This window comes from Ursus arctos, unplaced genomic scaffold, assembly GCF_023065955.2.
Source record: "Ursus arctos isolate Adak ecotype North America unplaced genomic scaffold, UrsArc2.0 scaffold_26, whole genome shotgun sequence".
In the NCBI taxonomy this organism is placed as follows: domain Eukaryota; kingdom Metazoa; phylum Chordata; class Mammalia; order Carnivora; family Ursidae; genus Ursus; species Ursus arctos.
Window position 1 is genome coordinate 23,857,327 of NW_026622941.1, and position 26,883 is coordinate 23,884,209.

Here is a 26,883-nt window from a genome sequence, read left to right on the forward strand (position 1 = left end):
ATTTACAGATGCAAATGTTGTGTAAAATATAGTGCCTAAACTCAGCTGTGATTTAACACCACCTATTTCCATAATGAATGTTAGAAAGGATGAATTAATAGACCCTCTAACTGAACATGTAATAGCTTTTAATAATCTAGGGGCTTCTTTAATTATTTGAATTAAAATAAAAATTGAGGATTAAAAATTATAGGGCTTTCCACAGAGTTAACAGTAAATCACCAAAGAATGTACTCATAGCAAACAAATTTTGGTTGGTTTCTATAAACAAGACATTATATCAGACCCAAAAAGTAGTAACTCAAGAAAATATATCAATTTGTTCGGCATTCAAGTGTAGAGATATGCATGTGACTTAAAATTGATTATTGGTTTGACTTGTTTTGGACTGATAATGAAATAGGAAACCCCTGTGCCAATATTACTTACCCTATCCCCTGAATATTAGATTTTCCATTTTTGAGTTAAAGCAAGCAAGAAAAATGTTTGCTTTTTGTTTGTTTGCATTTTACATAACTCTAAATCACTTCAAAAGACTTTTTAATTTTAAAAACATGTTTAAAGATTTTAAATTGTTGTCATATAGATTAAAAAAGTTGTTTGAACTAAAGTCAAACTCATTTGTGTGTGTAAACATAATCACCTCACTGAATGATTTTTAATTTCTTTTTTAAAAGCAGGCATTTTCTACCCTTGTAATCTGAGTATATTTAACAAGCTACCAAATAAAGCTTACAGCTCAAATAGATGGCAATAGTACTGACTGATTTTCATCCCTCTAAGTTCCTCAGACAGAATGTGCAACCATGTGGCTTTGTTTACAGTTTCCCCTTCCTTATTTACAGTTTCTCCATACATCACTTATGACTTAAAAGTATGGATTCTTGTTTTTTTCTGGAAGTTTCTAAGCATAATTACAGAGAATAGCAGAAAAAACAAACCAATAACAGTGCTATGGTTTTAGTGACCATTTTTTGAGCCAATGATCATATTCTGCTTGATGTTACCATTATTGTGTTTAAACCCAGGCAGGTTGTATCTTGTTCATCTTTCTTTTCTTTTTCTTTTTAATTTTACTTATTTGAGAGAGAGAGAGCGAGAATGAGTGGGGGAGAGGCAGAGGGAGAAGCAGACTCTCTGCAGAGCAGGGAGCTCATTGTGGGACTCAATCCCAGGACCCTGGGATCATGACCTGAGCCAAAGGTAGATGTTTAACTGACTGAGCAACACAGGTGCCCTCTTGTTCATCTTTCTGTCCTAGCTATGCACATTGTAGATGCTCGTTATTTGTTAAGCGACTGACTGAATAAATGAAGAACTAATAACTGTAGTCATACTGCTATTCAGAAGAGAAGAGTGGAACAAACCTACCTATATGCCTTTCCTGGGTGAAATGAAGAACTGGATTCTAATGGAAGTAGTTTGTATTTCAGTATGACTACTTAAGGTCCTTCTCAGTTAAATTTACTCTCAAAATCACAAATAGAAAAGAGAGAAAAGTATGAGTGTGCCTCTTAAATTTCTTTGAAGCTCTTTATTATTCTGATGAAGAATAAATGACTTATACAGTTTGGGGGGTTTTCAGAGTTGATAGTCTTAAGGAGGATTGTTTCATCATTGAAGTACATTCTCTAATCCCTTCTTTACACACACACACACATACACACACACACACACACAAGTACACAGAAATAAGATATTACATCTGAAGAAATTTTGGAGTACCTCTTAATATAAGCCTGACCCTTAAAGATTGATGCTTCCTAGAATTTTGTCTTTGGCCCACCTCTTCATGTTCTGATTGAATGATGATACTCACTTTCATGGTTTTAACTTCCATCTATATGCTTAGAATTTCTAAATCATTAACTCTAACACTGACCTTGTCTTAAACCTCAAATGCTTATATCCATCTGTCTAGTAACATCTATACCTGGATATTTCTCACTTTCCTAAATTCAAACTTTCAAAAATTCATCTCCTCACTCTCTACCACATACCAACAAAACTGGCTAAATCTTTCCTCTCAATTATTATCATTTCCATCTATCTAGTCATAAAACACAAAAACCTCGGGTTTATTCTAGACCTGGTATTAGAAAACTACAGTCCGTGGATCTGTTTCCATAACTAAAGTTTTACTGGAGCACAGCAACACCCATTCATTTATATATTGTCGATGGCTGCTCTTCTGCTACAATGGCAGAGTTGAGCACATTAGAGGCCAAATGGCCCAAAGAACCTGAAGCATTTGCTATCTGGGCCCTTTGTTTAAAAACGTTTGCTGCTCCCTATTTTAGATCATTCCCTTTCTCTTAGAAGGCAAAAACTACCTATTTTTCCTCCTATATATTTCTCAAATTCATTCCTACCACCTCTCAAACTCAGGGTCTCTCTTACCTGGACTAGTGCAACAACCTCCCAACCCCATCCCTCACCTACCACCAGAGTGATACACCTAAACACACATCTGATTGTTATACTGTTGTGGACAATTCTTCACAGATCTCCAATATTTCAGTGCATCTTGTGAGGAGAGGCATTTGACAGCTTTTATTTCAGACTGTCCTTTCAAGAATATTTGTATAGCAAACATCCTTAGAAAACACGGTGTCTCCCTTCAGGAGAGAGAATATTCGTTTGCCATACAGTAAAACAAAGATAACATCTTCCTCCAGGACAAACAGGACAAACGTTGGGTAGGTTTTCCTGCATCTCCCTTATAAAATATTGGGGAATTCTGAGTTTGGGGTTTCTTGGCTGTGGTGGAAACCTATTGTGTGTACAACATCCACCGGGGCCCACCTTCCTGTCGCCCACATGGAAGAAAAACCAATATGAATTTGAACCTCATGCTTCCTGTTGTGCCATTAGTAACAAAATCCTTTGTCACTGACCTGGGAGTACTGTGTTCAAGCATTTATGAAATTCTAGCAGCCTAACTTGTTAGCTTGCAAAGTTGAAAATCTCAGATCCTTCACCGTCTGTGCCATTCAGCCCTTTTCTATTTCTCTCCATTACTTATACACTGCATAGTGCTCAATGATCTGAGTGGACCTGTTCCTCTAGCCCCATTCTCTACCATTCCCCTCCTCATAATAATTACTCATGGTCTACAGCTGACTGTAGCTCTCCAATTAGCACATTCTATTCTACGTCTTCCTGTCTTTCTCACCTTGTCCCTTCTGCCTTCTAATCTAATTACAATTGCCTTCTAATCTCCCCAACCACACTCTTCTTTTCCCCTTTCCCACCTCAGACTTTCTTAGCCTGCAACCTTCTTTTCATACCATAAACACAGTTCAGCCACTATCCCCTTCTGAGAGCATCCACCCATCCATCCCTGTGCTAAATTCAGATCCCTCCTTGTGGGTTCCCAGAGCACTGGAGAACAACTCAATCATAGTCCTTGCCATATTTTTGAAAGTGTCCATTTATGTGCCTGTCTCACGCATCAGGCCCGCGAGTTACATGAGTAAAGAGACAGTATCTTCTTCATCGTAGTATCCTCAGCACCTCATTTGATGCTGGCACCTATGGATGCTCAGTAAATACTTGCTGAACTGATAAGAACTGAAATAAACTAAACCGATTTTATTAACTCTAATGCCCTTAATTCTCACTTGGAGAAAAAAACAATACTTTTCATTTGTATTCTTAAACTGGGAAAATTGCTTTCCTTTTTCTTTTTAAATGTTATTTTCCCTTTTAGAATATGACTCATTAAGACTTAAGTCCTTCCAGAAGAGGTAAGAATTTAATAAAATATTCTATAGAGGTTTGATATTTCTCCAAATCTAGTTTTATTCTCCAAACCATATTAGATTAGTCATGTGATTCCTGATATAAGTAACTGAAAAGAAAGCAGCCCGATTCTTTAACACTAAGCTCTTAAGGATTGTACTGAATAATGCCAGAGAATATGGGCCATGTGAATAGACTCAACACCACCTGAGTACTCTGACTCCTGGGAAACCCCCTGATTACCCAGGGAAGGATCTATGCTTTTAAAAATGAGGAAGAAAGGAAAAGAAAAAGAAGGGTGAGAGGAGAAAAGACCATTGTTAGCATCCCCAGTCTCTAAAAGTTCCTTTATACGGGGGCGCCTGGGTGGCTCAGTCATTAAGCGTCTGCCTTCGGCCCAATGTGTGATCCCAGCATTCTGGGATTGAGCCCCGCCTCAGGCTCCCTGCTCTTCTGGGAGCCTGCTTCTTCCTCTCTCACTCCCCTGCTTGTGTTCCCTCTCTCGCTGGCTGTCTCTCTCTCTGTCAAATAAATAAATAAAATCTTTAAAAAAAAAAGTCCCTTTATACGGTCTCACTAATGCATATAAAATAATTATGGGCAATGCAGTTTCTTATCTAGAAGCTAGCATTGGTATGTTGAGGTTGCCAGATAATCCCTGTAAACTCAAATGAACCCAACCACAATGCAGTAGGTAGACTGAGCACTGTGCCATACACCAAAAAAGGGATGCTATGTCTAATGAAACTTGGCTAAAATATCCTTGAATATTTTATTGGGTATAGTATTTATACACACTCTAGGGAAAAATCTTTTCTCACAGCTTCCCATTGACCTTTCCAGATAATATAATCTCTGATCCCTCTGAACCTAGATTAAGAAATTTAACCTGACAATTCAATCAGTCCTAGAACTGCTGTCATCAAAATATTCTTTTTAAACTGTGGTGATAGAAAAGGGACACGGCCTACCTTCACCTCAAGCTATATGACAAAACCAAAAATATGCCCCCTCCCTAATTCAAAGGCAGAGCCCTAGACTAAGTAAAAATACATATTGCATCAGGACAACCCTTCAAAAAAACTAGCTTGTCTTTTTCTGAATCCTTCGCTTACAACCAGTGGAAAGTGTAATGCATCAAACTACCTAAATATAATCCACCAATGTGTTAATGAATTATGACTTGAGAAATATATATTTGGACTTCATATAAGTGGGAGTGATTCCAGGATTTGAAATATCTTGTTGAAACATTTGACTATGAAAAATAACAGATATATTTACTATGAGAACATATTTCTTATCATCTTATTAATACTTTGACATTGGATAGAAAGTCAAAAAATGCCAAATCTCTTTTGCTTTCTTACAAAATCTTATGGTTAGCATATCTTTTTTAAGACAGCAGGAAAAAACGTTAAATAAGATTATGGCAAAAATAAGTTTATTATCTATTTCAAAAGATATTGGCACATACATATACATAAAATGGTTTTGTCTATTTCCTAAAATAAAATTTTTATGAAAGAAAAAGTTCAGGATCTTGAAAACTAATCAATACGCTTAAAATTCTAAGTATACAGATGCTCAATTGGGAAATATGTTCAAAATAGCTAGAAAGTAGCTCTCCCATAATGTTGACAATGCAAGATTATTGCAATATTTGCAAAAGAGAATTGCAACAAAAGAAGACTTGCATATTTAATTCATTAGCTTTAATTTCTCCCAAAATATCAAGGGGATTAAATTCATTGCATCAGACATTTGTTAATCCTAAGAATTTATTAGCTCCTCTCCAGCATTGTTTTAAAGTACATACTTTTTTCTTTCTATATGTTCTGAGATTTTAACCTCATAGATGCCAGGAAGTTTCAGCAGAATATCAGTGTAGAATCATCATTCTTTCAGGCTTGGATTCCTGGGGCAGCTACAGCCAGATTTGTTGTGGGTTGTCCCAGGCAGCAGCTGTGCTGATAGTTACACTAGGGAGTGTTCTCCATTTAACTGGGCATGGTCTACTGCATTAGTTATATGAGTAAATAAGAGGCAAGGTAGAATAGCCACTCATTCAAAACATCTATTATATCAAAGTTTGTGCTTGACTGGCTCAAGTATGCTTATTATAATAGATTTTTAAATATTCAGATGGCATCTGGTTACACAAGCATGGTGATAATTAAAAAATCTATAGCCTATCCTGCAGATCACAACCTATTTCCCTGATTACCATCTTCTTTGTTCTAAGAAGGATGACCACTTTAAGATTAAAGTTCTGGGTCTGTAGGATGCATGATATGAAAAGTTGTTTTCATGGTTGTTTACCAATTCTACCATCTTAGAGACAACTAACTTTCTGACTCATCACAGTTTTTTAATTTTTCCCATTAAAAGAGTTCTAGCCTGTTGTACATTAAGTTTTCAGCATGTTGATGTTTTTCACAGTTTTACTTTACAGATTCATTTTACATTTAAATTCCTATCATGGTTGCATCCTTGAGTTGTTGTTTTGCATGTCAAACCATTTACTCCAGTGCAGTTAAGAAGCACATGCATTTCAGCACTCCTGAGAATGGCCTGAGAAGTGGGGTCTCACTCATTCTAAAGGGAAGGGAGGGTGTGCTAATGACAATGCTCATTTCAAAGCAAGGATTTCAAGACTTGAAAAGGACCTATAGACCAGAAAAAAATATTCTATTTATAGCCCATGCTGCAGATAAAACAATTTGGTGTTTATTTCTATTTCTTATGACAAAGAAATATGAATATAAATTAGCTCTCTGCTTATTATAAGAAAAACAGTAGCTGTCTAAAATTAAGGACCATATGTCTTGACTCAAACCTGAAAAATTGAAACTGATAACTCTTAAATAAAAATTTCTAGCTACTTCCCACCCTTTTAAAAAATGTCTTCACAAAATAAAAATTGTAAAAAAAAAATGTCTTCACATAACTAGCATGACTTAAGATTGGCTCATTTCTGTCCAGTTTGCTGGAAATGTTCAAAAGCAGCAATAGTATTTGCTTTCTTAATGAAAAGGACTCCATCCAGATCTTGTCATCAAATCATCAAATCTACCCAGATTTATCTGCATAGATTCTTGCCTCTAAATGCATTTGAATCTAAGCCACTCATAGTTCTGACATATTTCATGTTTGATATTAGATTATTCTGCTGTGCTATTAAAAATCCATCTTCAGGGGTGCCTAGGTGGCTCAGTTCATTGAGCGACCAACTGTTGATTTTGGCTCAGGTCATGATTTCAGGGTCCCAGGATGGAGCTCCAGGGTGTCGGGGTGGCGGGGAGGGGGAGTCTGCTCAGCTGGGAGTCTGCTTGAGGATTCTCTCTCTCCCTCTTCACCTCCCCCCAGCTCACACTCTCTCTCACTCTCTCTCAAATAAATAAATAAATAAATCTTTAAAGAAATTCATCTTCAATAAAATGAGATTGGATTATTTCTAATCTTTTACATTCAAACTTTCTATGTTGTTGAATTCTCCAAGGAAACTAGTATCATTTGTGATGGTAGTATATTTTACGGTTTACAAGCATTGAAATCTGGATTTCTTTCTTAATCATGTCTACAGTAATGACTGAGGCCTTTTGCTCTCATTTATATGGGAAACGTAGTTGGTATTAGGACCCAAGAGAGTATGAGTTGAGATGGATACAAAGAAACTGAAAGAGAAATACCAGCAATGTCTTAAGAAGCAGAAACTTTCTAATTCTCTGTTGTCATTAAATTGAAAGTGATATGAACTAATGAAAGCAGCAAATCTAGGTGTGACATGTACATGGGGATTCAAAACATACAAAGGGGAAAATAAGAAGTCCTTCTGCCAAGGTTGCAATATAATGAGATATCCCCATTTTCAAAAGAAGCTGAACTTCCAAAGAAACACACAATCCCACTGGTGTTTCCACAGGTAGTTGTGTTGGGAAAGAAGGAAAAAGACAACTGTCAATATTCTAGCAATAACTGAGGTGCCTGTGTTATATACACAGGAGATTCAACTGAACAGAAACATGAGTGAGAGAATAGAGGCTTTCATGTCTGTTTATATTAGCTTAAGAAATTTAACCAATTTACTAGCCAGGTTTTTTTTTTCACAGTTTTATTATAAATATAAATATAGGTGAGATATATTCTCCTACATATACACCAAACTCTTCATGATGACTATTTCTGAGAAGTGACATTGTGGGGAGTGAAATGGTGGAGGACTTCCACTTTTTAATTCGTATAATTCTGTATTGTTTATTTTTTATGTGCGTATATTTCATGTAATAAAATGTATGTGTCTTTTCTTTGAAATTCATAAACAGAAACTATGATATATCCTGTAGTTTAAAAAGACAAAAACAAAAACAAACCTATCCTGGCCATCCATAGTAAGAATTAATTTATCCTGAGCTAAACCCTTGTGACAAGTTTAACAACTAAAACTTATTAGCTTCAGTTATTTTTTGGATTTTTTTCTCTAGAACAAATTATTTTAAAGTGAAATTCTAACGTAATATGGGCAGGCAATATATTGTTTCAAATGTTGCTGCCCTTTATTACTAAAAATGCTAAACTCAATCACTGCCTGCCAGGGGATACATCATCATAATACAGGGTTTCCCAATTTCCCCAAAAGCTTGCTATAGGCAGGAACATCAGGGATTTCTTTCACTTTCCATGTTTGCCATTTCCCAGTAGGACACAAGTGACGGAAAATATTTGTATATGGACACAGAGTCTAAAGGACCCACAATTCACAATATTTGGGGTACAAGGTGAGTCAGGGATTAAAGTTGCTGTAAGCAGTAGCTTCTATCTTGGCACCCCCTTCTAAATCCTATCACCCCTCAAAAACAATCATTATCATGTCTTCTGTTTTGGTGCCAGCCTTACCCCTGGTCATTTCATATACATCTCATATAAACTGTATCTAAAATATAATTCACTTAACTCTCACCCTTTGTGAAATGTTGCAGGTAGGATTCTTCAGGAAATATTCTAAAACTGAAGTTTGCACACAGGATATTACAGTGTGTGTTCTGGGGGGTCAACATCTATACAGATGTGAAGGAAGTTGGATGGGCAGAGGAAGCAATTGGGCTGCACTGAAGTCCCACCAGAGCCTCATCCATCCTGGGGTAACTTCTGCAGCTAGAATGGCCCTGCAAAATTGTCCCAAGTTGGAGCAAGGTCAGACAACAGTCTTCTGAGTGAACCAGTCTTTAGATGCAGGCGGGGGTAGCACATTGAAAAAAATGGCTCTTTCCACCCCAGCATAGTCACCAGAAAAGGGATACTCAGCTGTAAGAAGTCTGCCATCATACTCCCAGCAGCCAGAGCAGTTAGTACTCCCAGCAGCCGCAGCAGTTAGTGCTCCCATCCTGAAGGGTGGATCTAAGCAGTGCTCCACAGGGTCCAGCACACTAAATATACCAACCTCTTTCTACAACAGCAGTTGGCACTTATCAGAATAAATCATTTAACTGAGACTCTTCTGTTTGGTTCATTTGTACACTCTTAATATTCCACCATGCATAAATATTCTCTAGTTCATTCATTAATTATTTCAATTTGGTCCAATTCAACAATGATGTGTTGAATACCTACAATATGTAAAGTACTGTTTAGCTCTGGTGATACAGAAATGGATAAGGCATAGAGCAGAAGAACGATAGTCATGTTATAAAAGATTTATTGAGCTTTTACTATGTGCCAGGTTCTGTAAATCTCACTTAATTCTCTAACAACCTTGTAAATGAAATTCTATTTTTATACCCATTTTATCCCCATTTTATGGGGACTTATGAATGGAGGGGTTTAGTAATTTTTCCAAGGCCACTCAGCTAATATGATTTGGAACAGGGTATGAACCCCAACAGAATGACTCCAGAACTGGAGCCCCTAATCACCAGGTCTGGAGAGTTGGAGAAAACTTCTTGAAGGATGTGATATGGAGAGCAGCTTGGGTGATGATTAGGATTTTCAAGGTGAATGAGGAGGGTTAAACAGCACTCTAGGCAGAGAGCTACCACTGACAAAATAAAGAAGTGAGATGGAACACAAGTTGCTCAAGGTTACTAGAACATAAAAGTGCAAAGCAGGGAGTGGCAGGAGGTGAACTAGAGATGGAGACGGGGCCAGGTCACAGTGAGCCTGTATGCTATGCTAAAGAATGTCTGTTTAATCCTGGAGGACGGGAAGCCATTCAAGGGTTTAAAGCAGGGAAGAAGAAAGTAGAATTTGTGCTTGAAAAGCTCTCTATACTTGGCTGAGGATTTAGGGTGCAGTGCTATGCTGAGTATAGGTACATTCGTTGTGGAGGAACAAGGATTAGAGAAGACACTAGGATGGCTGGCAGCTGAGTGGGTCTTTGGTGTCTTTGCTAAGTAACACAAGAAATTCGGAAGGAACCTTTAATGGGGAGAGGACAGGGCAGACTGTGATAAGGAAAAGGCCAGAGGGTTGATGTTTAATTCGGGTTTACACTGTGTTTAAAGAGATTATGGAATGTATATGCCCACTGGGCAACTGGATATTTGATTCTGAAGTGCAGATGAGAGGTGAGGGCTGGATATAGTTTGGAGACTGATTAGAATGTGAGTGATAGTTAAAACCATAGGGTTAAAGTGCCATTATGGAAGTTTGCCACATGGAGTGTCGAAAGTACGAGCAATAGACTGTGTATTAAAACTTAGGGAAGGACAAGCAGAAAATAGTTTACAAAGGAGGACAAAGGGCTAGAGAGAGGAGAACTGCCCAGCATCTGAGAGAGAGTGCACGCCTTACAAGAACTTTACAATGAAAACAGTAGTCCCTAGTGTCAAAGGCATGGGATAAATCAGATAATTCCAGTGCTGGAAACTGTTATTGGGGTTTGGCAATATGGGAGTCATTGCTGACCTTGCCAAGAGTGCCTCTTGGAAGTGAAAAAGGTAGGAATCCTATTACCCTGAGTTGGCAAGGTGAATGGGAAGTAAAAGGGTAGAGAGAATGGTATTGAGAATTAATTCGATAAGACTGAAAGGAAATGAACACAAAACGGGGAGCCAGTATCAGAGGGACATTGATTTTAAAAAAAATCCCTAGACAACTAATATATGTCAGATGCTAGGGAGACAGAAATGCTGAGATCTGGTCCTTACCTTAAGGGACTCATAATCTAACGCACAAGATAGAAACACAAACAGCCACAGTAAAATGTGGTGAGAGTAGGAACAGCGGTATGATCCAAGAATCACAGGAAGAAGAGAAAGGCCCTGACTTTGCTCAGAGTTCAAGGGAGTAAGTGAATTAGCAGAAGATCAACAGATGATCAGCAGAAAACTGAACAGCTGTGGAACAGCATGAAGGAGTATAAAAGACAGGCACATTTGTTGAAATGAATGCTCAGTGTGGTTGAGTGCAGGAGACTGGTGGAGGCAAGGGATAATGCTAGAAAGGTAAGGTTGTGTTCAAATCACAAAGGACTTTGTTTACCACATTAAAGAATTAAGCTTTTCTTCTAAGTGATGGAGGAGCTTACTGAAGAGATTTTAAGTACACTGAGTCATATGGAAAACTGTTTTATATGCTGGTAAGAGAGAAGAGGCTGGCTTGGAGGAAGCAACCCAGAAGTTAGAAAGACCAGTTATGAGACCACTGTCATTTATGATGAGGGACACAGCAAGGATGGGAATGAAGAGGAGGAACAGATTTGAAGGAAAATAAGAGACAATTTATAGAATATTATTATACTGATGGGGGGTGGGAAGGAAAGGAACAGTAAAAGACCATTCCAGACTTCTGAACTGATGGCTTGATAGATGTCATTAGAATGAACTGAAAAATAGAACCTATAACAATATTCTAAAGTTTATAAAATATAGTGAGTTTGATCCTGAGATGCCCATGTGACATCCAAGAGCACAAACATCCAAGTACCCAGTATAATATGCATGTGTCAAGTCAGAGAATGGATGGGATTTGGAGGTAGAAATTCAATGGACGGTAGTTAAAGCAGGAGAATGAACACAGAAAGAAGAGAAGGGCCTGAGGACAGCATCCCGGAAAACACAAGTAAGAGGCTATAGAAGTAGAAAGTGTTTGGACCAGCCATTGTGGGAAATAAGAGGGAGAAAAGAACAGGGAAAAGTACAAGAATTATTAAGTGGCATCGAACTCGGCCTACAATGGAAAACTTACTTTTGTAGGGGTTCTATCCACAGGGCTGTACGACTTTATATAGCAATGTTAGGTGACCCAAAAGATTAGGTGAATTGAACTTGGTAGGAAGTTTTCTGGGCATATAAGTCAGAAGGAAGCAATGGCAAAAAAATTTGAAGGTACAAATCTTTTTGTTACTAAAAATGATAAAAGTATACTTTAGAAAATAGGAAAAATCTTCACATTTCCACCATCTGCATAGCTAATGTCTTGTTTGGTTTATTGCCTTCTACATAATATACATAACTGCAACCACAGTTTGCATATGACCATCTATTCTTTTATTTTAATTAAACGTTATAATGTAAGCATTTTCCATGTTGCAGCACAGCTATTATAATTAATCAGTGGGTTCTTAATAAGTGTTTCAAATTACAATTTGGGGATAATCCAGATCACAGATCAAGATCCTCATTTCTGTGAAACTGAAGAAAAGGATTGCAAAACATCAACTAAATTACCAGGAATAAAAAGAGACATGACTCACTTTTGTCTTACTGTTAGATTTCTCTTATCCTGATGTTGCAAACATCACTCTTCCCTTTTGCCAACTGTGTTCTTCAACCATTTGAAGTTAGGAATATTAACATAAGTTTGTTCAGAGTAGATCAAGGTCTGTATCTAGTAAGTGCAAGAATTACATTAGATGGGTCTTCAGCCACCCCCAGAACTAGGGCTTCCCTTTAGAAGTGTACTAAGAAGATTTCTATATATTCTTACCATAGATACAAGATAAGAAAGTTATAAAATTCCATTGGTTCTTAATTCTCTACTCTCTTTGTTTCTCCTGGGTTGGAAAAGATTTATTTTAGTTCTGCTGAAAGACTGGGTGATTTAGTGGAGTGAGAATTTATTTTACTTTTTTTCAGAACACCTGAAGCCTTCTCTGGCAAGAATGGATCCAAAGACACATGAAGAAAAATTCTCATCATTCAAGTTAGAATTAAAGATGTACTAAAATTGGCAAAAATCAAAATACTCAGAATCTTGAGCCTGTGTTTATGATGGTAAGTGATGTGTTAATGAGTCTTTATAAACATGGTCTTACTACAGATAAAAGATTAGTATCCAAGATCTACAAAGAACTTCTCAAACTCAATACACGAGAAACAAAATCAAATCAAAAAATGGGCAGAAGATATGAACAGACACTTTCCAATGAAGACATACAAATGGCTAACAGACAAATGAAAAAATGTTCAAAATCATTAACTATCAGGGAAATTCAAATCAAAACCACATTGAGATACCACCTTACGCCAGTTAGAATGGCAAAAATTGACAAGGCAGGAAACAACAAATGTTGGAGATGTAGAGAAAGGAGATCCCTCTTACACTGTTGGTGGGAATGCAAGTTGGTGCAGCCACTTTGGAAAACAGTGTGGAGGTCCCTTAAAAAGTTAAAAATTGAGCTACCCTATGATCTAGCAATTGTACTACCGGGTATTTACCCCAAAGATACAGACGTAGTGAAGAGAAGGGCCATATGCACCCCAATGTTCATAGCAGCATTGTCCACAATAGCTAAATCGTGGAAGGAACCGAGATGCCCTTCAACAGATGGCTGGATTAAGAAGATGTGGTCCATATATACAATGGAATATTACTCAGCCATCAAAAAGAACGATTTCACAACATTTGCAGCAACATGGATGGGACTGGAGGAGATAATGCTAAGTAAAATAAGTCAAGCAGAGAAAGACAATTATCATACGGTTTCAATCATTTATGGAACATAAGAAATAGGAAGATCGGTAGGAGAAGAAAGGGAAGAATGAAGGGGGGGTAAACAGAAGGGGGAATGAACCATGACAGACTATGGACTCTGGAAAAGAAACTGAGGGCTTCAGAGGGGAGGAGGTGGGGGATTGGGATAGACTGGTGATGGGTATTAAGGAGGGCACGTATTGCATGGTGCACTGCATGTTATACACAAGTAACGAATCATGGAACATTACATCAAAAACTAGGGAATTACTGTATGGTGACTAATATAACATAATAAAAAATTATTTTAAAAAGAAAGAAACATGGTCTTGATCTGTGATTTAGAGTATCCCCAAATTAAAATTAATTATAATTGTAATCATATAAAAATTATATATAAGCTATGTTACAACATTGAAAATGCTTGCATTATAATGTTAAATTGTAATGTTAAATTAAAATAATAGATCATCATATGTAAACTATGGTTGCAATTATGTGGAAGGCAATACACCAATCCATACATGAGTTGTGTAGATGGTGGGAATGTGAAAATTCTCCGCTTCTATTTTCCAAAATGTAGTTATACTGTTTTTACAGCAAAAAGAAAATCCATCTAAGCTAGAAAATATGTAAAGCAGCACATTCAATAGGTATGATTCTATACGATGGGAGCTTATAAATCTTTTCCACTCTAATGACCTTCAGCTCTGCTCTACCTTGAAAAACCAAGCCCTGAAGCTTGCCACTCTCTATCTGGAACAGCTAAGTCTCTAAAATCTGAAATCCCATATTCCATCCTTAGATGATTGAAGCCTATCTTTCCAGCTTTTTCACATCTTTACCATGATACCTGCTTTTCAACATCATCAAGAATTCCAGTTCTTTCAGTCTCACTTTATTCCTAGAAGACCCCATTTCTCCTGCCTTGACATCTCCAGATCCTTAACTCATCAATTCCATCCAGGATGACTAATATTCTTCTCATATTTCTTTGTCTAAATTCCAAAGTATTGATTCCCCCCCCCCACAGATGCATTATATGGGAAGAACACCTAATCTTATAGGTATATCAAGAGACTGAACCCCACTCAGGAGGCAACTTTGACCACTATGGTGGATATTGGCAATTGCCTCTCCATATCCTTCTTCTTTACTAACAGAATCTGATTTTCTTTAGCATACTATATGCATAGCCAAAGATTACTCTCTTAAAAACAGAGGTAACTATTTTTAGAGGTAAATGAGATATACTCAGTAGTCATCCAGGTAGGTGTTCCAGAAAGCTCTTTAAAGGAAGCTGACTCTTTTGGAAGTTGCGCTCTTTTGGGCCTTTCTGGTTCTTTCCCTCTTTGAGCCTTTAGCTGAGATGTGATGGCTGGAGCTTCAGCAGAAATTTTACAACCATAAGGAAACCTTAAAAATGTCTCTGCATGCTAAGGATAATGAAACAGAAACTGAGAAGAAGCCTGCAGGCATTGACAATATTGCATAATTATGACACAGACTTTCTTTTATGTGAAAGAAAATAAACCTCTTTTTTTAAGTCACTGGTATTGGGTAATGTTACTAATTTGGCAATTCCTAGTAAGTACACCATTCATTCATGCACTACCATGTATTTGCTGGCTGCCTATGGTGAGTTCAACATTATGTTAGAAGTTTGGGTAAAAACAGAAAAAGCCTAAGTATAGTTTCAGAGTAAAAATATATCCCTCTTTCTTCTATGTTAGGAAAGACAGCTATATCTTAAAAATTAAGATTCAACTTCATGGCAATATAGGATATTTTTCAAGTATGTTAAAAAGTATAGGCAATGAGCACTGAGGTGCTCTGTGAGTTGTAGCGATTGAGAGAGAAGGTGATGAGGCTTGAGTTGAACTTGAAAGAAAAAAAAGGATTGGGGAAGGGTTCAAGCATTTTTCCTCATGCTGCAAGGAAAATCATGAGCAATGGATCAAAAAGGAAAATAAAAACATAAGCTGAGGAAGTACTACAGACTAGTGGCTAGCTGGACTGATTTTGTTGTGAGCCCTTAGGTAAGACAGTCTCTCTGTTCTGGAGCTTTCCCTCCTTCCAAAACACCACATGTTTACAGCATGCTTGGATTTTATTGGTTGAACTCTGTACAACACTGTCCGTGGCACAGGAGTTTTATGACCATAAACACTGACCTTTCCTCATAAGGTTATAAGAATAACAAATTATGTGGGATTAATATTTCATAACCCTTGGTCTTCATGTTTTAATTGTTAGCCGATGCCTACAGTGCTCATGCTGAATGAAATCACTCTTTGCGGGGTACTTTATCAGGTCCTCCCTGACGTGGTGGGAGCTGCCTGTGACTTCCTTCTGCTCAGTGAGTGTGCCTCACTGTTTTTGTCCTGTTGTGCTGTATTGGCTAATGTATCATGTTGTCAGTAAAGGTTTTGTTGTAATCTTTTACCAAACATTGTCATAACCAGAATACACTCCTCTTCCTATGATCATAGTTCAGAAAGCTACACTGGCTATTCAGTCACTGAAGTTACCTGTATGCGATATTTAACCATCTGTGTACCACTGATGTGAGAAAGAGAATCACTGACTGCAGTAAAAATCAATACATTTCTGTTTTCCCCTTTTCTCTCCAGTACAGATCCTAACATGCCTGTAAGCCTCCAGTTAACTGACCCTTTTCCTCAGTATTTTTTTTCTCATGACTCAGTTCCTGTTTCTTTTATTCTTTAATAATATTAAATGGTGTTTCTCAGATTTCTTCTACAGCTATTTAGTATTTCAGCATAAAGCTAATCTTTCAGTAACTCAATGCCTTGACTAAAGACCTTAACCTGCACAAACACTCTTAACCTGTTTTCATTTTGACAACCTGACTTCATTTTCTAAAGTCTGGGGCTGTTAAAGAAAAAAATATCACAGGCTGTCTTCTGGGCATGTCAGAGACCAAACTTATATAATGTGTAGGGGAAAAGGCCTTTGGGCAGCTCTTGGGAGCTAAGAGAGAACAGATAAAGCTTTATCCATTTCTGCTCCACGATGAGGACTGATGTCCTCATACTTATTTTGTTTCTGCTCCAGACCTGGGAGTGGGTGGCAAACATTAGGACCCCTCTTTAATTGGAAGGCACTAAAGCCAAACATTTTCACCATGAGAGCAATCATTTAGGCAATGGTGGTCTCTTCAGATGGCCTCTATTAAAAACCAGCATGAAGGGTCTTAAGTCCATAGATAAGTTTACCAGCTTCAATGTTAAGTATAAAGGAAAAATCCTATAAATCATATTTAAAGGCAATCTTTTTGACTTTGAACTATCACATCATGCAATTGTACACTGCATATTCCTATTCAAGATCTTAAAACGAATGTAAAGTTAACTATTCTGCTGCAGTGGAAGCTCATACCAGCTGCGAGAGAAAATTCTCCTTTTTCTACCAGGAAGATTAGAGGCTGTTTCTAACAAGGCAAAAACCAGTTATTAATGTTTTCTAGTTAAATAAAGACTTCGTGTTATTGGGGATGTGTAAGCAATTAGCTCCTGCCATCACACACAAGATACATAAAGTGGATTGTAGGAGAAGTGTGGGCAGGGGATAAGTAGAGCTCTATTTATCCACACCTAAACTCATTTTCCTGCCTTTCACGGGAACATCTATCCTAAGACACCCCAAATGAAATGCAAGATACTTCAAATCCCTTTTCACAGAGTCAGTGTGGATCGGGGATCTAGACAGAGTGTTTCAGATACGTGCTCTATCGCTTACTGCCTGTGGATCATGAGCAATTCACGTAAACTCTTTGAGCAACAATTGCCCATTCTGTAAAACAGTATGAATAATACATACTGTCGAGGGTTACTGGGGTATTTAGCAATAACATATATAAAGTAGCTGGCATATAGAAGGCTTCAAATACCTGGTAAATATTGGTATAAACATAACAAATCTCCATGTTTCTCCCCAAACACAAACAAGTGTGCACACATGCACAGTGGGGTTGAGGGGATGGGGGAAGAAGAGAAGAGGGAGGAGAAAATGATTCTATGTTGTTGAGAAAGAGGAGGCCTGTACAAATCTGCTTTAATTACTTTATCAATTCACCATCACCATCTAGGAATAGTATAAAGCTCACCTGAGCTATAGGTTTTATATCAACAGTCAGCTTCCATTCAGAGAAATGTATTTAATTTCCCAGAGAATGGGCAAGAAATTTTCTTGAAGGGAGAGGGAAAAGGAAATATTGCCCATCAGCCATATCCTCCCTGAGAGGCTGATCTGTCTGATCTATCTGGATGAGCCGCCCCTACAAATTTTTGCAAGAACTTTGGTAATCCAGCAATGGAAAGGAGTGGGATATGTGAAGGGGAAGGAGGAGGTGAACCTTCTCTCCTTGTTCCTGCTTACTGCTTCCAACTGTGTGTGTGTGTGTGTGTGTGTGTGTGTGCGTGTGCGTGTGTGTGTAATGTCATTTTCCATAATAATATCTGCCTTTCCAAGGTAGAGAGACAAACCAGGGACCTCCTTTCTTAAAATACCATCTTCAGTGCCTGTCATTTCACCATGACTCTGAGAATAGGTACATGGTGAGCTGCCCAGATTCCCCTGCAGCCTGAGCCTCTCATCCTCTTTGCTGCTGGGAGCATTGCCTGCTGACAACTCACAGCTGACTCTTTCCCCAGGAATTGCCCTCAAAGGGAGCTGCCTTGTTCTCCTATGGCAGCCCATATCCATATGGGGGTACAAATACCCCAAACCCTTGCCTCAACTGAGGAAGGGCCATTCCAGCTCTGGAACTCTGCAAGGGGTCTGCTGAGATCTTGTTGAAGCTGCATCATGATACAAGTCTTCTCCTGTCTCCTCTGAGTGGATGCTGGCTCTTCCCTATTTCCCTCACTCCTTAATAGGTATTCCTGAGAGCTCTCCCCAACTAACTTCCTACATGAAAATCTCTACCTCAGAGCCTGTGTCAATGAAACTCAGCCTACAATAGTGGCCTTCAACAATAATGGGCAGAATCTGGTAGAACTATGCTGCTGGCAAAATTCATGACAGTCTTCTAATCATGTATATAGCTTCCAGGGAAGGGGCATGCTGGGAGTATCTACTCACTAAAGGCTGATTGGAGACTGCATTTATCATAGAGGCAGCCTGGTGGAGGAATTTAACACCAGGGCCATCAACTCAAATGCTCAGGTGGAATCGCACCTCTTTGCCTCTTGATGGTTATATGACCTTGGACAAAGTCCTTAATCTCTGTGTAACTTAGCATCTGTCTTCCTTTGTAAATTGAATATATTACAGTATCCACTATAGTGCCATATAGTACCTACTTAATAAAATTTGTGTTGGGAGGACTAACTGCATCAACATGTGTAAAGAGCTTAAATTAGTCCTGGCACATGGTATACACTCAGTAAAACATAAAACATAGAACATTTGGATAGTCCATGTGTGTATCTGTATTTAGGAACATCCAGATTATCAGAGTAGTTGTACCCATTGCATATTTTTTTTAAGTTTTATTTATTTAAGTAATCTCTACACCCAACATAGGGGTCAAACTCACAACCTCAAAATCAAGAGTTGTACACACTTCTGATTGAACCATCCAGGCACCCCTCCCTTGCATATTTTTATCTCCATTCTTTAAGAAAGTTTATTCCCTGAAGACAGAGATAATGTACTTAATGATTAAATAAATACTGATACACCATTCATTCATTCATACACATCTACATATATGTAAATGCACGTGTGTGTACATAGAGTATGAGTATGTGTCAAGCTGCCTCTCTAAAGCTCTATTTGTGGGGCGCCTGGGTGGCGCAGTCGTTAAGCATCTGCCTTCGGCTCAGGGCGTGATCCTGGCGTTATGGGATCGAGCCCCACATCAGGCTCCTTCCTCTGCTATGAGCCTGCTTCTTCCTCTCCCACTCCCCCTGCTTGTGTTCCCTCTCTCACTGGCTGTCTCTGTCAAATAAATAAATAAAATCTTTAAAAATAAAAAAATTAAAAAAAATAAAGCTCTATTTGTGCAAGGATACCACATAAAGACAATCAGCAATGTAATGACCCTAGGCAGAGGAGCTAGAAAGGACAGAGGCGTGGAGCTCTCCATTGTGTTCTCCACTGATCTGCACTCTCCCCTTCGGCTCTGATCCCTTACTTTGAGAAGCCTTCTCTAGCAAACAAAGGAATACATAGAGGACAGGACCTAGGTCTTGTCCTGAATAGCTCTGGCTCATATCTAAAGATGTACTATGTACTATGGAGGGGTGTCTGGGTGGCTCAGTCAGTTGAGTATCTGACTCTTGATTGCGGCTCAGGTCATGATCTCAGGTCCTGGGATCAAGCCCCGAGTTGGTCTCTGTGCTCAGTGGGGAGTCTGCTTGAGGATTTCTCTCTTTTTCTTTCTGCCCCTCCCCTCTGCTCACATTTTCTCTCTCTCTTTCTCTCTCTCAAATAAATAAATAAATAAATCTTTAAAAAGAAAAAAAAGATGTATTATGGAGACAAAGTGTTATTCTGCATATTTGGTGCTTGCAATTGTAATGATTGGTAAGATAGTAATTCTGATATGTTATATTCACGAAAAGATTGAAACTGATTGAAGGCAGGACTGTAGAGACTCCAAGGGGAATCTGAGCTTACAGTAGTGCTATAGAATGTGAAAGGGAAACTTGGCCCCAGCTCTTGAAAAAATGATTGGATGCTTGCCAAGCATTTTTGCATTGCATACTTCTAGACTACATGTGCATAGAAAGCAGAAGGGGATGATAAAATGCCAGTCATTGTTCACTTCAAACAATTCAGAATCCATCCCAAGGCAAGCTGAACACTGGCCTGGGAAATAGCAACGGCATGAGCATTGTTACCAAATACAAGGAACAATAACAATAATGAACATTAGAGGAGTGCTTTACAGATTACAAAGTATTTTCAAACACAGCATTTTCCATCTTCATAATGCAAAACCACCAGAGGAGTAGACATGTTGCTATTGTTGATATTACCACTATTTGCAAAAGAGAGGACTTAGATTGGTTCAGAGAACTTCTCCAGGTCACACACCTGAGCCAGGACTCACGTGCAGTGGTCACTCCAAGCCCTGAGCACATTTCCCTACCCAAAGATGCTCATCTCCAATAGTATCTAAGTTTAATGCTCTCTGCTGAGCTATGTCATCATAGATCATTGAGTATGTAATATAAGGAGTGAAGTCAGAAACATGAACCACTAATTCACACAGATATATTATTTCTCCCACCCAGAACAAGCCCACTCACTCAGTATCAGAGATTTTTTATGGGTGTGCGTGAAAGACCAAATCTGAGATTCTTTAGAGACTACCTGATTTAACTCACTAAACTAGAAGGCATTTTAGTGTGCAGCTATAGAACGTTCATGCTCTAGGTATATACTTAATAAATTCAGCCTCTCTCTCCAACTCTGAGCCCAAGTTCCTTTCTCAAGAACTTCCTAAGATGTACACAAACCTCTTAGGATATGATGGTGAAGGAATTTGGAGTAAGGGGTAGGGCAACTGAATAGTGATCCCCTTAGAACTCTGAGCAGGAAACAAGAATTATATCACCTGTAACTGTCATCATGAATTCAATCTCCTTGTGTCCCTCCCTATCCCATGAACATTCACTCTTTTTACTGCCTGACCTAAGCATGAATCTACCTGAAGAAGCAGCTGTGACAGCAATTTTCAAGTATGATTTTTTAATGTAAATCATAAATGTACAAGCTGCTGAAAAAAATGAAAGAAAATCTAGAAAGGCTTGTTATGCTTACCTAAATGCTGCATTCAAGTGTGTGAGCCTAAACCAAAGAAAAATTACGGCTATCATATTCCATGAGGGAAATGTGGGTTAAATATTGTTTGTTTGTTTAATATTCTACTTAGTTTTCTTGATCCTGTAAAGCCATTTTCATTTCTTAAACTTATTACTAAAGCCCACAGGGAGGATCAAACCTGAATTTGTTAATAGGATGTACTCAAAGCTTAAATGTGTGATATATGATTTGGGGAAGCATATATTTGGTTGTTGCTATGTGGATCTCACATTTATTCCAGTTTGATTTGTGAGAAGCTATTCTTAAGTTGTTCCACTTATTAGCTATTCTGATCTCTAGGGTGTCCATTTATGGCATGCCAGAGGGGAACATAATATTAGGAGCAGATTTTTCTTAAAGCAAAGTGGGAAATCTGCATGAACTTTTTAAAAAGAACTTTGAATGCACTCCAATCTGGAACACATAATTATTTCATGCTGACTAAAATCAAGAAGTAAATATGTGACTATCCTCACAGATGTAATTACAAATTACAACCTGTGCTTCATCACTGCCATCTACTCAAAGATACTCTTTGTTGAATTTCTTAAAATGATGACTCTTTATTTCTGTAATTTAATGGGATCTTAAGAATAATGTAACACTATGTAATTTCTAGGCAATATATGGTGCCTGGTGACACTTGTTGGAACTTGAGGAATATTTCTAATAATGTTAAAATATATTCACAAGCACACACAAAAATTTCTTTTATCTTCTTTTTCTATTTATTTAATATTCTTTTTAAAAACAGGAGAATAGGAATAATCTGCACTAACTCCTGAATTCCTTTTTTGGAAATGTTACTGAAACTCATCATTTTATGAATACAGTTTGAATTATTTTTACATATATGTGTGATAACTTATGTTTGTCAGAAAGAAGTTCATTTGACACTTTCCTGTCCGTTAACTCTGCCTCTGAGATACTGCCTCAGATTTTCCCTGTGTATCTGGCATCCTTCCATCTAGAAAAAAATGTCATATCATTTGTAAATTTGAAGTTTTCACTCATCTATAAAAATTTTAAATAAAACCAATTCTAGTACTAATCCCAGGTAATCCCACTATTTGCACTTCTATATTATTTAGAAAATACTTATTTATTCTTCTTTCGTTTGAGGTCTCCAAGCTAGTCATTTAACAATGTCAGAATTTATTCTTCAATCCCCTGATAACTTTTTAAGAATCTTCCTCAAAATCTTGCTCTGACCAAATTATCCTTAGAGGAAAATAAACCTTTCCCCCAATAAATTATGTTTCTTGGGCATTTAATGAGTCTCCATTTAATCTTGGTTTCCAGTAGCTTTCCAGATATAGAAATGAAGCACTCTAGGATATAGTTTCCATTTCTGTGGCCCTTCCATTGGATGTAAGCCATTATGGAAGTCTATCGAGAATGTTCTAGCATAGCACTACAACTGCTGTACAACCTTTTCTCCTTATCCTTTAATAACCAAATCAAATTTTATCTCCTCTGTGACATTTTCTATGACTTCCTTTATTCCCATCATCCTGCTTGCATGAACAAAACCAAGTATATTTAGGAATCAGTAACTAGGAATGCTTTTCTTCAAAGTCCAGAGGAATAGAAAACTGATTGGTTGAGTTCAAAGAGACATTTTAAGGTGAAATGGTAGAACAGTAGGAGAGTTCTTGTTAAACAGCCTTGACCATCTTATTGCACAGTAATTCAAAAGTTCAAAAAATTCAAAAAAAATTCAACAGTAGCTTTAGATCTAGTGTGGACCCAGCTAAATGACTACAAATTTAATTACTTTTATAGATATTGGGCTATTCATATATTCTTTTTTTATTATAATAATATTTTTTTATTATATTATGTTAGTCACCATACAGTACATCCCTGGTTTTTGATGTAAAGTTCGATGATTCATTAGTTGTGTGTAACACCCAGTGCACCATGCAATACGGGCTATTCATATATTCTATTTCTTCTTCAGTGAGCTTTGGTAATTTGGGTCTCTTTAAAGAGTTTGTCAATTTCATATAAATTGTTCATAGTATACCTTTATCATCCTTTAAATGCTGGTGCTAATGAAACCAAATTAAGGATACACTTGATTGAATGTGTAAAATATGTAATCTAATTTGTTGGATCTATAGTGATTTTCCCTTTTTCATTTGTAATAGTGGTTATCAGTGTTTTCTCCCCCCCTCTTTTTTTTCCTGCTCAGTCTGGATAAAGTTTTATCAGTATTATCAATCTTTCAAAAGAAACAGTTTTTAATTTCACTGATTTTTCTCTATTGTTTTTCTGTTTACTCTTTCAGTCATTTCTGCTCTTGCCTTCATTATTTCCTTCCTCCTGCTTATCTTGAGCTAAATTTGCTCTTCTTTTTCAGGTTTTTTAAGATCATTGATTTGAGACCTTTCTTCTTGTCTAATGTAAGCATTTAATGTTATAAATTTATCTCTAAGCATTGCTTTGGCTTCATCCAACAAGTTTTTATGTTGTATGTTCATTTTCATTCAGTTCAAAATATTTTCCAAATTTTCTTGTGATTTCTTCTATCACCCATGGATTATTTAGAATGTGTTGTTTAAATTCCAAACATGTCGGGATTTTCCAGATAATTTTTTACTGATTTGTTGTTCCATTCCCACTCTCCATCTGGTCCTGAGTTTGAAGCTGTAACTTTGATCTCGCTGCCTGGGCTATGATGATGGGTCACTACTAGGATTTGATCCCTGAAATGTCCCCTCCAGCTTCATGCCCTATGCTCTTGCCCTTTGGTAGTCCTCATGGGACTCATCTGTGTATCTGACTCTCTATCTTCTACCTGATGTGTTAGAGGGATCACAAACAACAGAAAATCTGATAGGAAATCAAATACAGATCAATTAAAAATCTACCAAAGTGCATTAAAGTTTTGACAGAATTTAGATCAATAATACAGAGAGAGTGAACTCCAGAAGCAGTAATTGAGGAATAGGGCACTGAATATGTATAATGGGGTTTTACTCAAACTTGGGAATTAACAGGATTGATAAGATCAAGGTATAGAGGACTTTCAATTGTTAGTAAGACCCTTCTTTGAAATAACCCCACAATTCTTTCCAAATGACCTTTCCATTTATTTCCATTGGATTCTCAGTGCAGATATCAAATGATTATGTGAATTAAATATTCTATTTGATACCAGAGTCACAACAGAGAATATTTTCAGATTCAGCAAAGGTGCAACCACTATTCTTCACCAATGACTATAATTACACCTGTCACTGGCAATTCCTCTAATATTGGTTATAATATAGACCAATCTATTTCCCAACATGTCAAAACTTAAATTCATATCATTAATGTTTCAGATGTGAGAATTATGAGAATTTTGTTTTTTTATTAAAAGTGTCCTTATTTTTAAACATATATACTGAAATATGTGTAGATAAAATATTTTTATAAAAATCTGAATGTAATTACTTCTTTATTGAAAAAGAATACACTAGAAAAAAAATTCAACTAATCTCAAATGAAGAGTATGGGAAGAAAAACAGCTGAAATATATAGGATCTAATGTCTATATCTCGTCCATATAAAGTCTTTAAACTGACATCTCACATAAAGATGTACAAACAAACCAATTCATAAACACCTGTCTTAATTTGAAGATGGTCATGATTGATATTCATGGAACCCAGGCCCTATAAAATATATCCTCTTTATGGCATGGAACAAATTACCAACAATCAAGGGAGATGCTTAAAGAGGCAATTAAAACATGAGGATGTTACTTAATCTGATTACAGGCAAAGCTGGGGCTTACCTTAGGTTGGCCCCCTCTGTGCTTCCTAACTCACAATTCCCCTTCCAAGATAGCCTGAAAGAAGAGAAAATAGAACAGTTCTGACTAATAAATCAGGTTATATCTATATGTACAAACAAAAAGTGTAGCCTCTGAGCTGAATTTGTCTCTCCCCACTCAGAAAGAACAGGATCCTTACTCATTTGTGAAAGTAATATTTATTTTTAATACTGTGCATTTATTTATATAGATATAGTACTAACTGCATTTATAGGGTTTAAATTAGCATAGTTCATGTCTGCAAATTTGATGAAAAGTACAACAAGGATGCCAGGTATATTCATCAATACTTTTATGGTAATTGATTTTTTTTAAATCAGCAAATTAATTTGTGATGCTGCTGAAGGCGACCAATCAATTTCCCCATTATTTTAAGTTATTTGTCATTTTGGGGAATGAAAAATAATTTTCTTGTAAAAAATTAAAGCATACAATTTGCTTTTTTGGATTAATGTGACACTGTCTGGTATCACTAATTGAAAGAGGATTGATTAAAATTTCCTAAAAGATTTTAAAAGTGTTTTATAATCATAAATATATCCTACACATAAAATCAGATTCCAATCTATAATCAACATGACTTAGGAAACTTGATTGAACCTGAAAAAAAGAAAAGGCAAGCAAAAGGGAAAAAGTAAGGCTAGAGGGGGAGGTTTTAACTCTTAGAAAAGATAAAAACCAGTCCAATAATCCAAACTTGTGGTTATTTATTATAAACGTAGCAGAGACATTGAATTAAAAAAAAATCTTGCCTGACTGGCCATCTGTCCACACTTTGGTACTACTGCTGCTCTGAGGAAAAATAAATACATCCTGGGTTGAACCCAGGAAAACAGGATTTACTATTATTAACATTCTCACCATTGTGCCCAAGTCAACCTTTCTGCAGTCTAGAAAAATATGATAAATAAAATTCAGATGATAGAGTGTGAATTGATCAGAAGCTTTGATCTCATATTTATCATTTTGGAGTTTTCAGTTGTTTTGTTTTGTTTGGTCCCATTCTGCAATTCTTAACAGCTAGAATTCCATTTCAATCTCAATAGGAATTAAAGAATACTGAATACTATACCGTCCCAGCTTTTAAAATGTAGCTGAAATATCACTTAGAACAATGGCTGGGGAAGAAAACAACAATAAACTGTTTTGTTTGACAGTGACTGACAATGATATTATTGCCCACACATGTCTGCACATTGAGGAATAGGGCACTGAATATGTATAATGGGGTTTTACTCAAACTTGGGAATTAACAGGATAACTAATAACTACTGTTGTACATTTTGCAGCTCTTTCCCCTCAAGTATAAACTAGGTATGGAATTAGTTGATCAACTCATTACCATGGATGGTGAAGAATCTGGCAAAGTGACCTAAATGTAGATTGTAGGTAAAACTGTATTGTTATCTATTGCTGTAACTGATGCCAATGCTCTGTCCTCATTAGGAAGAATAACCTTGGGGAAGGGGCTCAATGCCCCCAGAGATCCTCGTTCCCATGGGTTCTACTCTCACTTTTTACCAGCCTTAGCTCCACAGACTCTCTTGAGGTTCTGAACTCAG

General features: G+C 37.2%; 1 protein-coding gene across 9 annotated transcripts in view; it reads right to left on the bottom strand.

The window, feature by feature from the left end:
• The window catches only part of LOC123000103 (putative ankyrin repeat domain-containing protein 20A5), a 388,417-nt gene that overhangs the window by 331,244 nt on the left and 30,290 nt on the right, over positions 1-26,883 (bottom strand). For all 9 annotated transcript variants that reach the window (XR_008961580.1, XR_008961578.1, XR_006409938.3 and 6 more), the window contains exon 2: positions 25,283-25,336. The gene's annotated coding sequence lies outside the window, so the exon portion shown is untranslated. The remainder of the gene's footprint in view (positions 1-25,282; positions 25,337-26,883) is intronic.